General features: G+C 44.3%; 1 long non-coding RNA gene across 1 annotated transcript; it reads left to right on the forward strand.

Annotated features, from left to right (window-relative positions):
* The first annotated feature begins 10,322 nt into the window (after positions 1–10,322).
* Positions 10,323–13,807, forward strand: LOC147334868 (uncharacterized). The gene is made up of 3 exons (XR_015128495.1): positions 10,323–10,619; positions 11,395–11,544; positions 13,329–13,807. It is a non-coding gene; the product is annotated as an uncharacterized LOC147334868 (long non-coding RNA).

Consider the following 13,807-nt stretch of genomic DNA (forward strand, 5'->3'; position numbering starts at 1 on the left):
TTATTTATTTTCTACTGTGTGTTACTTGCATCTATTTGAAAGACTGAGTGTAAACACAAAAAAATATTGTTATTTTATGTGCTGGAATGTGCAGAAAATAGGTTTAAATTTTAAACAAATTTCTTCCAGTCAGAGAATGTTGCATATAATAAAAAATTTTAAAAGATTAAAACTAATAAAACAAGTTTTAAAAAGAGACGTTTCCATTTGATTACATTTTGAATGATGGATTATGCAGAAAAAGTAGCGCTGGGCTGAAAGATCTATCACTTTATCACATATTCAGGTTGTAAATCATGTTTTTAAAAAGTAAATAAGTAAGTAATCAGTAAAGTAATGGGATTACTTTTTCGGGGAAGTAATTAGTTACTGTGATTTTTAAAATGGTGGAAGCCAAACAGTAAAAGTAAGAGGGAATTCATGATGATATTTATGTGAAGCTTACTTTGGAGCTTCTTTTTTTTTTTTTTTTTTTTTTTTTTTTTGGCCTGTCCCGTTTGGCTCTTTTGCCATCAGAATTGTTGTCTAAAGGCAAAGAAAGATGCCCAACGGATTTACTTTACCAAATTGACCATCCCAGCCTTGCCGTAATGGTCCATTTGATTCACCTTTTATTGTTTATTTTATTTTCACTTACTGAATACGGGACAGACTTGACTGGGGGAAAGAAGGGGAGAAAGAAAGAGGGAAAGAGAAACAGCTGAGAAGAGGGACGGGGGAGAAGGGCAAAAGACAAAAACCAACAGAACGGGCAGAAAAAAAAATGCATATATCGATCACCTGGATCACCTGCTGAGAAAGAAAAAAGAAAACAAGCTGAAGAGAACAAGAGTAATAGAATAAACAACATCACAATGATATATGGGAATATAACAGTAAATACTAAATATTAAACATTATTGTGCAGCACATAAGATCAACAGCACACAGTGTGCTTTGAGGTAGGAGCCAAAAAGGGTGTAGTTTGTGGGTGTGATCACCCGTGTGTACACCTGTGAGCATGGACGCGCTTGTTTTTTGTTTTTTAAAAGGTTCCTTCATGTAATAATCTGCTAGAGGGTGTGGGGGGGCCACAGCCCCGTCCTCCAGGGCGTGAAGCAGGTATGGAGGAGATCAAAACTCCAGACATCCAGAGGCCCCCAGAACACAAGAGACCAAGGAAGACCAACAGAGGGGCAGCTGCGCCACTGTCCCAGAAAGAGCTGAGGAGAGTCCCAGATGAGGGCTCACTCAGCAGCCGCGGAGCACAAGCCAGGGGGAGTTGCAGTGACGCGCCCGTGAGCTCCGCCGGCAGCCAGCCGCGCCTGAGTGACCGAGCCCCAGGCCGAGAGGCCGGGGGCACCCCACCTCCGAAGTGGCCCGAGTGAGCCCCAGGCTCCAGGCCCCGATAAGCGGCCGCCAAGGAGTGAGCCGGTGTGTACCTGGACGCCCACCCCCAGACACAAAGAACCACCAACGCACCGATGTCCGAGGGAGTCCGCCACTGGCAGGGGAAGTGGTGGTAGGGGGAGATAGGCCTCCAAACCTTGGAGGGCCTGAGATGTCCCCAGAGAGGTGGCGCCTGACACCCAACCTGACATATAGACACAGACATACAGGCACACACAGATACAAACATCCATTCCCACCCTCATGCTCTCATATGCACTCCACACTCAACCAACGTGGAGACAGACATAAAGAGACGTTGTACACACGATCACACTCCCCAAGCGTACTCTACAAACCGGGTCTAGGTGCCCCCGCCCCTGGAGGGGGGAACTGCACCCAGACCCAGGTGGTGTTACCCATTTCCCTGCGGTGGGGAGAGGCAGACCGCCCCGACTCCGCAGCAGCAGGGAGGCCCCACACTCCAGACCGCAGTCGGACGGCCAACTCCTCCTCCTAGCTCCCCCGCTCCAGCAGGTCGCAGAGAATGGGGGTGAGAGAAGACTCCAAACCCCCCTCCACCCGCTCATTGTAGTGTTGATGCATGTGTGTTCTAAGGTGCATTTAAAACCCAGGAGGGCTTGGAGCTACCTGCCAGAGAGCAGCAGGTAAGCGCATGGTCCCTCCTGCTAGCCCTCAATGTCTACGTGTATTTAAAATTGAGAGGTGGGCAACGACGCCAGGGGTGAGGTGTACACCCTGATGGTACTTTGGACTCCGTGTATCGTGCCCACCCCCAAGATCCTATATGTATGTGTAATGAGAGTGTGAGTAATGTGAATGTCTAAGTTGTGGGATAAAATTGAGGCAGAGGCAGCCAGAAGGGGACAAAGGGGGGGGGGGGGGGGGGGTAGCCTCCTCTGCACCCTGGTGACATACCCCTACTCCAAGGTCCTGCATGTGTGGGTGGTTGTGGTGAAGCGGGAAGAGGGAGGCAGCTGGAGATGGGGAGGGAAGGAAGGGAGGGGCAAGTGACCCTTCCCTGGGGCCAGCTCCCCCCGCTGACCCCAGTAGGCACCCCCATACTCCGCGACCCGCCAGGGAAAGGGGGCCCAGGCCCATCCAGACCGGGGCCCAGCGCAGCAGCGCCTCCCGGCCCCACAGAGCCCGGGACAGTCCTCCCAACCCCACCACAGAGAAAACTGCACCCACCCCACCATCCACTCATCTTCCAGACTACATAAGACAATAAACACCCAGGCTGAGATCTTCCTCCACCTCTCCTGTATACTTTGGAGCTTCTTTTGCTGCTGGTTCAGTCAATTTTGATTGGAGAGTGATGAAACTTGAAGCTTCAGAATCTAGTGCAAAAAACACAAACACGAAGCCAACACATCTGAACCAAAGAGTAAAACAGTGAAATGTGGATTATTAAATATTAGGTCTCTCTCCTCCAAGCCCCTTATAGTACATGACTTAATAATTGATCAACAAATTGATTTACTCTGCCTTACAGAAACCTGGTTGCAGCAGGATGATTATGTTAGTTTAAATGAATCAACACCCTCGAGTCATTCTAACTACCAGAAATCTCGAAGCACAGGCCGAGGGGGCGGTGTGGCAGCAATTTTTTCACACCAGCCTATTAATTAATGAAAGACCAAGACAGACTTTTAATTCATTTGAAAGCCTGATGCTTAGCCTCGTCCACCCCAGCTGTGAAACTCAGAAACCAGTCTTACTTGTTATCATCTATCGTCCACCTGGGCCTTACACAGAGTTTCTGTCTGATTTCTCAGACTTTATATCTAATTTAGTTCTGAGCTCAGATAAAATAATTATTGTGGGTGATTTTAGCATCCATGTAGATGCTAAAAATGACAGCCTCAACATGGCATTTAATCTGTTATTAGACTCAATTGGCTTCTCTCAAAATGTAAAAGAACCCACCCACCACTTTAATCACACTCTAGATCTTGTTTTAACATATGGCATAGAAACTGAACATTTAACAGTGTTTCCTGAAAACCCTCTCCTGTCTGATCATTTCCTGATAACATTTACTTTTACAATAATTGATTACACAGCGGTGAAGAGTAGACTTTATCAAAGTAGATGTCTTTCTGAAAGTGCTGTAACTAAGTTTAAGAATATAATCCACCCACTGTTATCATCTCCAATGCCCTGTACCAACACAGAGCAGAGCAGCTATCTGAACGCTACCCCAACAGAGGTCGATTATCTTGTTAATAATTTCACCTCCTCACTACGTACGACTCTGGATACTGTAGCTCCTGTGAAAACTAAGGGCTCAAATCAGAAGTACCTGACTCCGTGGTATAATTCTCAAACACGTACCCTAAAGCAGATGACTCGTAATCTGGAGAGGAAATGGCGTGTCACGAATGTAGAGGATCATCATTTAGCCTGGAGAAATAGTTTGCTGCTTTATAAGAAAGCCCTCCGCAAAGCCAGAACATCTTACTATTCATCACTGATTGAAGTAAATAAGAACAACCCCAGGTTTCTCTTCAGCACTGTAGCCAGGCTGACAAAAAGTCAGAGCTCTTTTGAGCCAACCATCCCTTTAACGTTAACTAGAAATGACTTCATGAACTTCTTCACAAATAAAATTTTTATCATTAGAGAAAAAATTACCAATAATCATCCCACAGATGTAATATTATCTACAGCTACTCTTAGTACCATTGATGTTAAGTTAGACTCTTTTTCTCCAATTGATCTTTCTGAGTTAACTTCAATAATTACTTCCTCCAAACCATTAACGTGTCTTTTAGACCCCATTCCTACAAAACTGCTCAAAGAAGTCCTGCCATTAATTAATTCTTCGATCTTAAATATGATCAACCTATCTCTAATGATCGGCTATGTACCACAGGCCTTCAAGCTGGCTGTAGTTAAACCTTTACTCAAAAAGCCATCTCTAGACCCAGCAGTCTTAGCTAATTATAGGCCAATCTCCAACCTTCCTTTCATATCAAAAATCCTTGAAAGAGTAGTTGTCAAACAGCTAACAGATCATCTGCAGAGGAATGGTTTATTTGAAGAGTTTCAGTCAGGTTTCAGAGCTCATCACAGCACAGAAACAGCTTTAGTGAAGGTTACAAATGATCTTCTTATGGCCTCTGACAGTGGACTCATCTCTGTGCTTGTCCTGCTAGACCTCAGTGCAGCATTCGATACTGTTGACCATAATATCCTATTAGAGCGATTAGAACATGCTGTAGGTATTACAGGTACTGCGCTGCAGTGGTTTGTATCATATCTATCTAATAGACTCCAGTTTGTGCATGTAAATGGAGAGTCCTCTTCACACACTGAGGTTAATTATGGAGTTCCACAGGGTTCAGTGCTAGGACCAATTCTGTTTACATTATACATGCTTCCCTTAGGCAGTATCATTAGAAGACATAGCATACCTTTTCACTGCTATGCTGATGACACCCAGCTCTATCTGTCCATGAAGCCAGATAACACACACCAATTAGTTAAACTGCAGGAATGTCTTAAAGACATAAAGACCTGGATGGCTGCTAACTTTCTGCTTCTTAATTCAGATAAAACTGAGGTTATTGTACTCGGCCCTGAAAATCTTAGAAATATGGTATCTAACCAGATTCTTACTCTGGATGGCATTACCTTGGCCTCCAGTAACGCGGTGAGGAACCTTGGAGTCATTTTTGACCAGGACATGTCCTTCAACGCACATATTAAACAAATATGTAAGACTGCTTTCTTCCATTTGCGCAACATCTCTAAAATTAGAAATATCCTGTCTCAGAGTGACGCTGAAAAACTAGTTCATGCATTTATTACTTCCAGGCTGGACTACTGTAATTCATTATTATCAGGATGTCCAAAAAACTCGCTGAAAAGCCTTCAACTAATCCAAAATGCTGCAGCAAGAGTCCTGACAGGGACTAGAAAGAGAGAGCATATTTCTCCTGTTTTGGCTTCCCTTCATTGGCTTCCTGTTAAATCCAGAATTGAATTCAAAATCCTGCTCACATACAAGGTCTTAAATAATCAGGCCCCATCTTATCTTAATGACCTTGTAGTACCATATCACCCTATTAGAGCACTTCGCTCTCGCTCTGCAGGCCTACTTGTTGTTCCTAGAGTATTTAAAAGTAGAATGGGAGGGAGAGCCTTCAGTTTTCAGGCCCCTCTTCTGTGGAACCAGCTTCCAGTTTGGATTCGGGAGACAGACACTATCTCTACTTTTAAGATTAGGCTTAAAACTTTCCTTTTTGCTAAAGCATATAGTTAGGGCTGGACCAGGTGACCCTGAATCCTCCCTTAGTTATGCTGCAATAGATGTAGGCTGCCGGGGGATTCCCATGATGCATTGAGTTTTTCCTTTCCAGTCACCTTTCTCACTCACTATGTATTAACAGACCTCTCTGCATTGAATCATATCTGTTATTAACCTCTGTCTCTCTTCCACAGCATGTCTTTATCCTGTCTTCCTTCTCTCACCCCAACCGGTCGCAGCAGATGGCCGCCCCTCCCTGAGCCTGGTTCTGCCGGAGGTTTCTTCCTGTTAAAAGGGAGTTTTTCCTTCCCACTGTCGCCAAAGTGCTTGCTCATAGGGGGTCATATGATTGTTGGGTTTTTCTCTGTATCTATGAAGCGCCTTGAGGCGACTTTTGTTGTGATTTGGCGCTATATAAATAAAATTGAATTGAATTGAATTGAACATCAGAATCTGTAAGGTTTCGGCTTTCAGCCCCAACGGCTGGGTGTGAAAGCCAACACCTCACTGATTCTGATATGTTGGGTCCGCGCTCTGTGTTTACGTCTTCTTGCGGAAACCATGTTTCGTGGTTGTTGTAGTCAGGTTTAAACTGAGATTCTGACATTTCTAGCAAAGTACATGTATATTTAAAATTTGATTCATGATTTTAATGAATCAATATTTCATTATTAAAGCTAAAATTGATTTGAATCAATAAATCGATTATTGAAACCCACCCATAGTCAGTACTAAGATCTTGGAAACAATCATAGCGATGGAGACACACACCCGTGGGATTCATAGATTTTGATATCGCTCTATCTTTGTCTCACTTTGATATAGTATAGTGAGGTTTTTAACAACCAGTTATGGGACCTAACCCACACTAGTGTGGACTTTTAGTTGAAGCACCTGCATCAATTTAACCCTCTCGTACTCTGTTACAAGATCAGAAATATTTATTAGGGTTAGGGTGCTGTTGGCTTCCATATGATGTACCAGTGAAGTAGTCATCGCTTTGGGCACTGTAACATCCCTGGTCTAGAGGTAACTTAGACTTAAAATGCACTTTGAACCCACACTTATCCCATGCTCAAGAAATATTCAGGAGAGCGGAAAAATTCATGATATTAGACATATCATGAACTTTTGTGGTGGGGTCGGGTGGGCTGCTTCGGGCTCTGTGGGTCGGGCGGTGCTGCTGAACTGGGCCCCATTCCGGATGGGCCTGGGCCCCCTTGCCCTGGTGGGTTGCAGAGTATCGGAGTGCCTACTGGGGTCAGCGGGGGAGCTGGCCCAAGGGAGGGGCCACTTGCCCCTCTCTTCCTTCCCTCGCCATCTCCTGCTGCCTCCCTTGTCCTGCTCCACCACAATCACCCACACATGCAGGGCCTTGGGGTAAAGGTGTGTCACCAGGGTGCAGGGGAGCCATCCCCCCCTCTGTCCCCTTCTGGCTGCCTGTGCCTCAATTTTATCCCACAACTTAGACATTCACATTACTGACACCTTGGACCTTGGAGGTGGGCACGCTACATGGCATCCAGAAGACCATCAGGGTGTACAACCTCACTCCTGGCGCCATTGCCCACCTCTCAATTTTAAATACACGTAGACATTGAGGGCTCTCGGGAGGGGCTATGCACTTACCTGCTGCTCTCTGGCAGGTAGCTCCATGCCCTCCTGGGTTTTAAATGCACCTTACACATGCATCAACACTACATATGAGCGGGCGGAGGGTGGTTTGGAGTCTTCACCCCCCCACTCTCTGTTGCCTGTTGGGGTGGGGGAGCTGGGAGGAGGAGTTGCCATCCGATTGGGGCATCTCTGCTGCTGCAGAGTCGGGGCGGTCTGCTTTTCTCTTTCTGGGACAGTGGCTCAGCTGCCCCTCTGTTGGTTTTTCTTGGTCTCTTGTGCTCTGAGGGCCTCTGGATATCTGGAGCCTGGATCTCCTCCATACCTGCTTAATGTCCCGGAGGACGCAGCTATGGCTCCCCAGCAGATCATTACATGAAGGAACCTTTTAAAAACAAGTGCGCTCATGCTCACAGGTGTACACACGGGTGTTCACACCCACAAACTACACCCTTTTTGGCTCCTACCTCAAAGCACACCGTGCGCTGTCGATCTTACGTGCTGCACAATAATGTTTAACATTTAGTATTTACTGTTATATTCACATACATCATCGCGATGATGTTGTTTATTATATTGCTCTCTTTTTTGCTTGTTTTCTCTTTTTTCTTTCTCAACAGGTGATCCAGGTGATTAATGTGTGTATTTTTGTCTGTTTGTTTTCTTGGTTTTTGTTTTTTGCCCTTTATCACCGTTCCTCTTCCCCACTGTTTTTTTTACCCTACCTCTCTTTCTTTCTCTCTTTTCCTTCCCCCAGTCATGTCTGTGTGTGTAGCAAGTGAAAATAAAATAAAATAAACAATAAAAACAAAGGTCAATCAAGTAGACCAATATGGCAAGGCCGGGATGGTCCATTTGGTAAAGTAAACCCATTGGGCATCTTTCTTGGCCTTTAGAAAATAATTCTGATGGCAAAAGAACCAAACGGAACAGGCGGAACAAAAAGAAAGAAGTTTGGTTCCAGTTAAGTGTGATATCATGATCTTTTAGACTTCCAGGACTCACACAGAAGCATTGAAGGATGATGAAGATGATGGAGGGACAGTAAGACAGCAGTTCAGATGATGAGGATGTGTAAGTGCATGGCACCAGAAGAGGTGTGGATCTTATTCTCTACATTTGCTCATATTTAATGTGATAGTAACTTTGCATTTTGTGTGATAGCCTCAGGGATGATCCCTGTCAATGTGACTCCTCTCTTCTGGCAAAACTCCTACTATGACCCCTCCTGCTGACTTCCCCCTCCATACCTGAGAATATCAATTGACTGTTGTGTTGTTAGGTTTATAAAAATCACGTCAGTCTTTGTTTTTACATTCATCAGGTCCCAATCAGCCCAAAATGCAAAGAGAAATTAAAAATGTATGCCATGAAAACGTTCTGATCTTAGGAGGTTAAATCTGTAAAAATTGAGGTCCACAAATGACATCCACTACAATTTTTGTCAAATAACAATGCTGCATTTGTATCATTTCTGCCATTTTTCTTCTTCTTTTAATATTAATACAACTTAATTAACATAGTATTTTATATTATTTCACTTTCAATTTGAAAAATGTTACAAAAGCCTTGAAATAAATATGGTCTAGTAAAGCACACTGGAGGCTAACTCCAGATGTTTTGCTGTGTAAAACAAACAACAGTGGATGGAACAGCTGCAAAGTTTGTTGGTTGATCAGGTGGTTTGATAAAGGACTTCCACTAGCTTTTTACCAGTAAATGTTTTCATGGTGAAAAGCACTGTTTTCTATGTTGCCAGAAACATAGAAACGTTTCTCTCAGACTGACCTCTTTGCTCCTCACTGTGGTGTAAACCGACTCCAGCTCCATGTTAAACTGTCCCAGTGTTATCATCACTGCTACTTTTACCCTTGCAGTGTGCGTAGGCTTAATATTAGACTTTTTATACACATGTGGCTCCTAAATACGTTTCAATTGTAGGTCTGTTTTTTTAGTTGCAAATGTGAGTGAAATACAATCCATTTCCATGGTAACAATGGCAAAAGGCAGGGCACACTCTAGACAGGTCATTGATCAAACTAACACACAGCGACCACCACCAATTAACCTGACCTTACTAACTGCATATCTGTGGGCTGTGGGAGGAATCCAGAATACCCTGAGGGGTACGGAACAACCACGGGGAGAACATGCAAACTTCACACAGAAAGTTAAGATGTTTTTTTAAAAAAGTTCAGATGGTTTAATCAAACTCAGAACCTTCTAGCTGGGAGTCAACAGTGCTAACCACTGTGGCACCATGCTACCCACAACAACAAAAACTCCACCCAATTTATCCAAACACACAACTTTCCTCTTGCTCACTTACGAATTGAGACAAATTTCCCCTTGCCAACGTCCCACAGATCCACAAATGTGGGTTGTGTTCATGTTCCAGTGTAAAAATAAGATATATAGTCTTCAACTGTATATAAGCGTGATAGTGTCTTTCCATATGTCACGGTGCGGCATGGCACACCGTGGAAGGTGTGGGGAAAGGAGGACCCAGGCGCGGTGCTCTATGTATAAACAGTGTGTTTATTTACAGAGTGGAACAAAAACAACAATAAATCCCCGTGTTCTCCCAGACTCCCGTGTCGTGTCTCTGCGTGAATAGTTCGTGTCTCTGTGCTCTCCGCTCCCGTGTCAGCACCCCCCGGTGCTCGCTGCTCTTCGTGCCTTCCACGCTCCTCCTGCGGGAAACAATAGACGCAGCCGTCAGGACACAAATAACCGCGGGCATACACTTACACACATTAACTCAATTCAATGGGACGACTAACGTGGAATCTCAAGGAATGATCCCGCGTCGGTGGGAGCTCCAAGACTCTCTTAAGTAGCTCCCCCGACGAGGCCTGATCAGCAGCAGGTGTGTGGCTTCGGGTGTGGCCAGTCCCCTTGCAGGGCCACACCCTCCAGGCCTGACGCCGCCTATAAACAAGTGCTCAGCCACCCACACACACATATACACAAGCACAGGGAAGGGGGAGCCAGTGCCGTAGCTCCGCAAACGCACATAACGCACACTGCGTAGGGCACCAAATGGCCGGTAGGGCACCAAAAAAAAAAATCAGGGTCGTAAAAAAAAAAAAAAAGTAAACCATATTAATACTATAAATATCATATGCATTAATATGGTTAAACAATACAAAAGCAACATAAAACAATTTTCCCGAGAAAAGGGGTGAATCTGCTTTGTGCCCTGTCTCCAGTCTCCTCCTGGTGCCCCCCCACTCCCAGTGGTCTGTTCTATAATTGGTAAACACCTGTTTGAACATGGCCTCGAAACGGCAACAGGAGTCGGGAGCGGAGAAAAGAAAGAAGAAGAGGAAGCGTGATGAAACTCAGGCGTCGCTTGCCGGTAAGGCAATGTTTAAATAATAATAATAAAAAAAGTTCATTATTGTAGCCCTTGCTTGCACGCTCATGTCCGTCAACTCTGTGATAGCTCCTGTTAGCAGTGTTCATACTGTGTTAACAAATGTTGCAAATGATTGATGTTGGGTAGTTTGTTTACGTTGTGGATATGAATATAGAATGGACTACTAAAAGCAACTCATCATGGTCACTCAATTGACGGTTTTCAGATAACGTTAGCAATCGTGACTCACGATTGCTAATCGTGATTCGTGAGACTAGCATTTCCCTCCTCAGGTTGCTAGCTGGCTAACGTCATGCATGCTACTGATTAACCTTAACTTTGGGATAGGTCAGTGATGCAGTCAAGTATTATTATCAGATTAGACAAGATTACTTTGTATGTTGCTGCATTTCAGGATATCTATAAAGACGCATATCTTATTTATGCCATTGACGTCTGAACACATAAATAGTTCTCGTCTTTCTTTAGGTTCATAGATCAAGGGCGACATCTGTTGGTGAAACTGTAATATGAAACCTATATCTTCCAGTAATATAGATTTCCTACTTGCGCATTTATATCAAATTATGTACAGCATGTTTATATTGCCATTTGCCATTATGAAAATCTATACATGTAAAATATAGTTAGTAATTTTTAAATGTACCAGTGACTTACTTAATTTATTAGTCTTATAATGCAATCTTTCGTAGGCCTACTGTAGATTCAAAATTGTATTTCTGTAAAATCCCTGAATATTTTCTCTTGTATGCAGGGTCAATGCTTAAATATGTTCAAGGAGGATCTCAAGGACAGGATGAACCATCCAGTAGTAGTGCCATCCCTGGACATCAACCACCAGCCATTGTAGACCCTGCAACAATCCCTAGCCAAGAAGAACAAGAACCATCAACCACCAGTTCAGGTACAGTTCCATACACAAGTACCACTGAGAGTCCTGTCACTGAGAGACTATCAGAAAGTGACACTGTGGAGACATGTGTGCCCCCTTCAACCGATCCTGCTCTTTGGCCAGCTCACATTGTAGATGCTGATCGTGTTGAAATTGTGCGGAGAGGTCCTTTTAATGTCAGCTCTGATTTTAATTTTCCAAAGGGGCCTGATGGAAGAGCATTTCACACTAGCCTTAAGTTCAAAATTCTTCCCAATGGAGAAAAGGTTCACCGGAGCTGGTTAGTGTACTCACCGCAGAACAATGCTGTGTTCTGCTTTGCATGTAAGCTTTTCAGTGTGAAGGATATAAAGCTGAGTACAGAGGGCTTCAGTGACTGGTCGAACATCAACATCCGTTTGAGGGGTCATGAGTGTAGCCAAGACCACATACAGTGCATGCTTAAGTGGAGAGAACTGGACACACGGCTAAAGAAAAGCATGGCAATAGATCAACAGGAGTTGACCTTACTAGAGGCAGAAAGGAAAAAGTGGCGAGAGATTCTCAAACGATTACTCTCAATAACTCTCTCACTGGCTTCCAGAAATTTGTCTTTTAGGGGCTCTTCTGACTGTCTTTATGAGCCGGACAATGGCAACTTCTTGAAGGAAGTAGAGCTTATGGCAACATATGACCTTGTAATGGCAAATCACTTGGCCAACATAAAAGATGAAGGTTCCCACACACATTACCTCAGCCCTGAGACACAGAACGAACTAATTCAGATTATCTCTTCAGAAACATTCCGCGCCATTGTGAAGCAAATCCAGTTGGCAAAATACTTCTCCATCATTCTTGACTGTACTCCAGATGTGAGTCACACTGAACAAATGTCAGTCATAGTACGCATTGTTTGTTTCCAAGCACAACCAGATATTAAAGAATACTTTCTTGGCTATATAAATGTGGAGCAAACAACTGGCCTTAACCTGTCCAATGTTGTCCTTGACAAGTTGAAGGAGCTTGGCATTCCATTTGAAAACTGTCGAGGACAGGCCTATGACAATGGGGCCAACATGAAGGGGAAGAAGCAAGGTGTTCAGGCCAGACTGCTACAATTAAACCCGAGAGCATTGTTTGTGCCTTGTGGAGCTCACACGATGAATCTGGTCATAGCTGATGCTGCCAAGTCCTCTCCAGATGCAACTGGCTACTTTGGGTATTTGCAGAAGTTGTTCAATTTCTTTTCCAGTGCCACCCAGCGATGGGCCATTTTAACAAAACATGTGAAATTGACACTTAAATCTTGGAGTGACGTTAGATGGGAAAGCAGGCTTCAAAGTGTAACTGCTGTCCGGAGTCAGACAAAAGAAGTGAGGGATGCTCTCCTGGAGGCCAGAGAAGCTGTAAGTGATGCAGTCGCAAAGGTGGAGGCTCAAGTGCTTGCTGAGGAAGTAGCCTCATTTCGATTTTTGATTTGCTCCATCGTGTGGTGTGAACTTCTTACAATCACAAACCAGGTGAACAAGTTACTACAGTCCAGCTCCATGCAGCTCGATGTTGCTGTCAGGCTCATTGACACTGCCAAAAGTAACCTCTCTAAATACAGACAGTCTGGGTTTGATGAGGCTGTGTCAGCTGCCAAAGAACTCTGTGAGGCCCTGAACATAGAACCACAGTTGAAGGAGAAAAGGCTCAGGAGCACAAAAAGGCAGTTTGCATATGAAGCTGTTGATGAGCCCTTCCATGATGCCCTTAAAAAGCTTGAGGTCACATTTTTCAATTGTGTTGTGGACTCTGCTTTAATCTCCCTACAGGAGAGGTTTGAGACCATGAATCAAGTGAAGGAGAAATATGGAGTGCTGCTTGATTTCAGCAAAGTGAATGGGATGTCCAAGGAGGATTTAAAAAAAAAAAACACTGCACTGAAGTACAGAAGACACTGACAGATAAGGGAGTAGCTGACATTGATGGACCTGAGATGATGCAGGAAATCATCAACCTTCCTCAGCTGCCACCACAGACGTCTGCTTTGGAAATGCTGTCATTTTTACATGACAATCAGCTTCAAGAGGTATATCCCAATCTGTGGATTGCTCTGCGTATTGCACTGACCCTGCCTGTCACAGTTGCCTCTGCTGAGCGAAGCTTTTCAAAGCTCAAACTCATTAAAACGTACCTGCGTTCATCAATGGGGCAGGAACGTTTAAGTGGTCTGGCTGTTATCAGCATCAATGGTGACGTGGCTCAGAAGCTATCATATGATGACCTTATAGCTGATTTTGCAACCAGAAAA

This window comes from Aulonocara sp. 'chitande type north' Nkhata Bay, linkage group LG3, assembly GCF_057382095.1.
Source record: "Aulonocara sp. 'chitande type north' Nkhata Bay isolate Kocher_YH1m ecotype deep benthic linkage group LG3, A_spYH_male_GT1.1, whole genome shotgun sequence".
Taxonomy (NCBI): domain Eukaryota; kingdom Metazoa; phylum Chordata; class Actinopteri; order Cichliformes; family Cichlidae; genus Aulonocara; species Aulonocara sp. 'chitande type north' Nkhata Bay.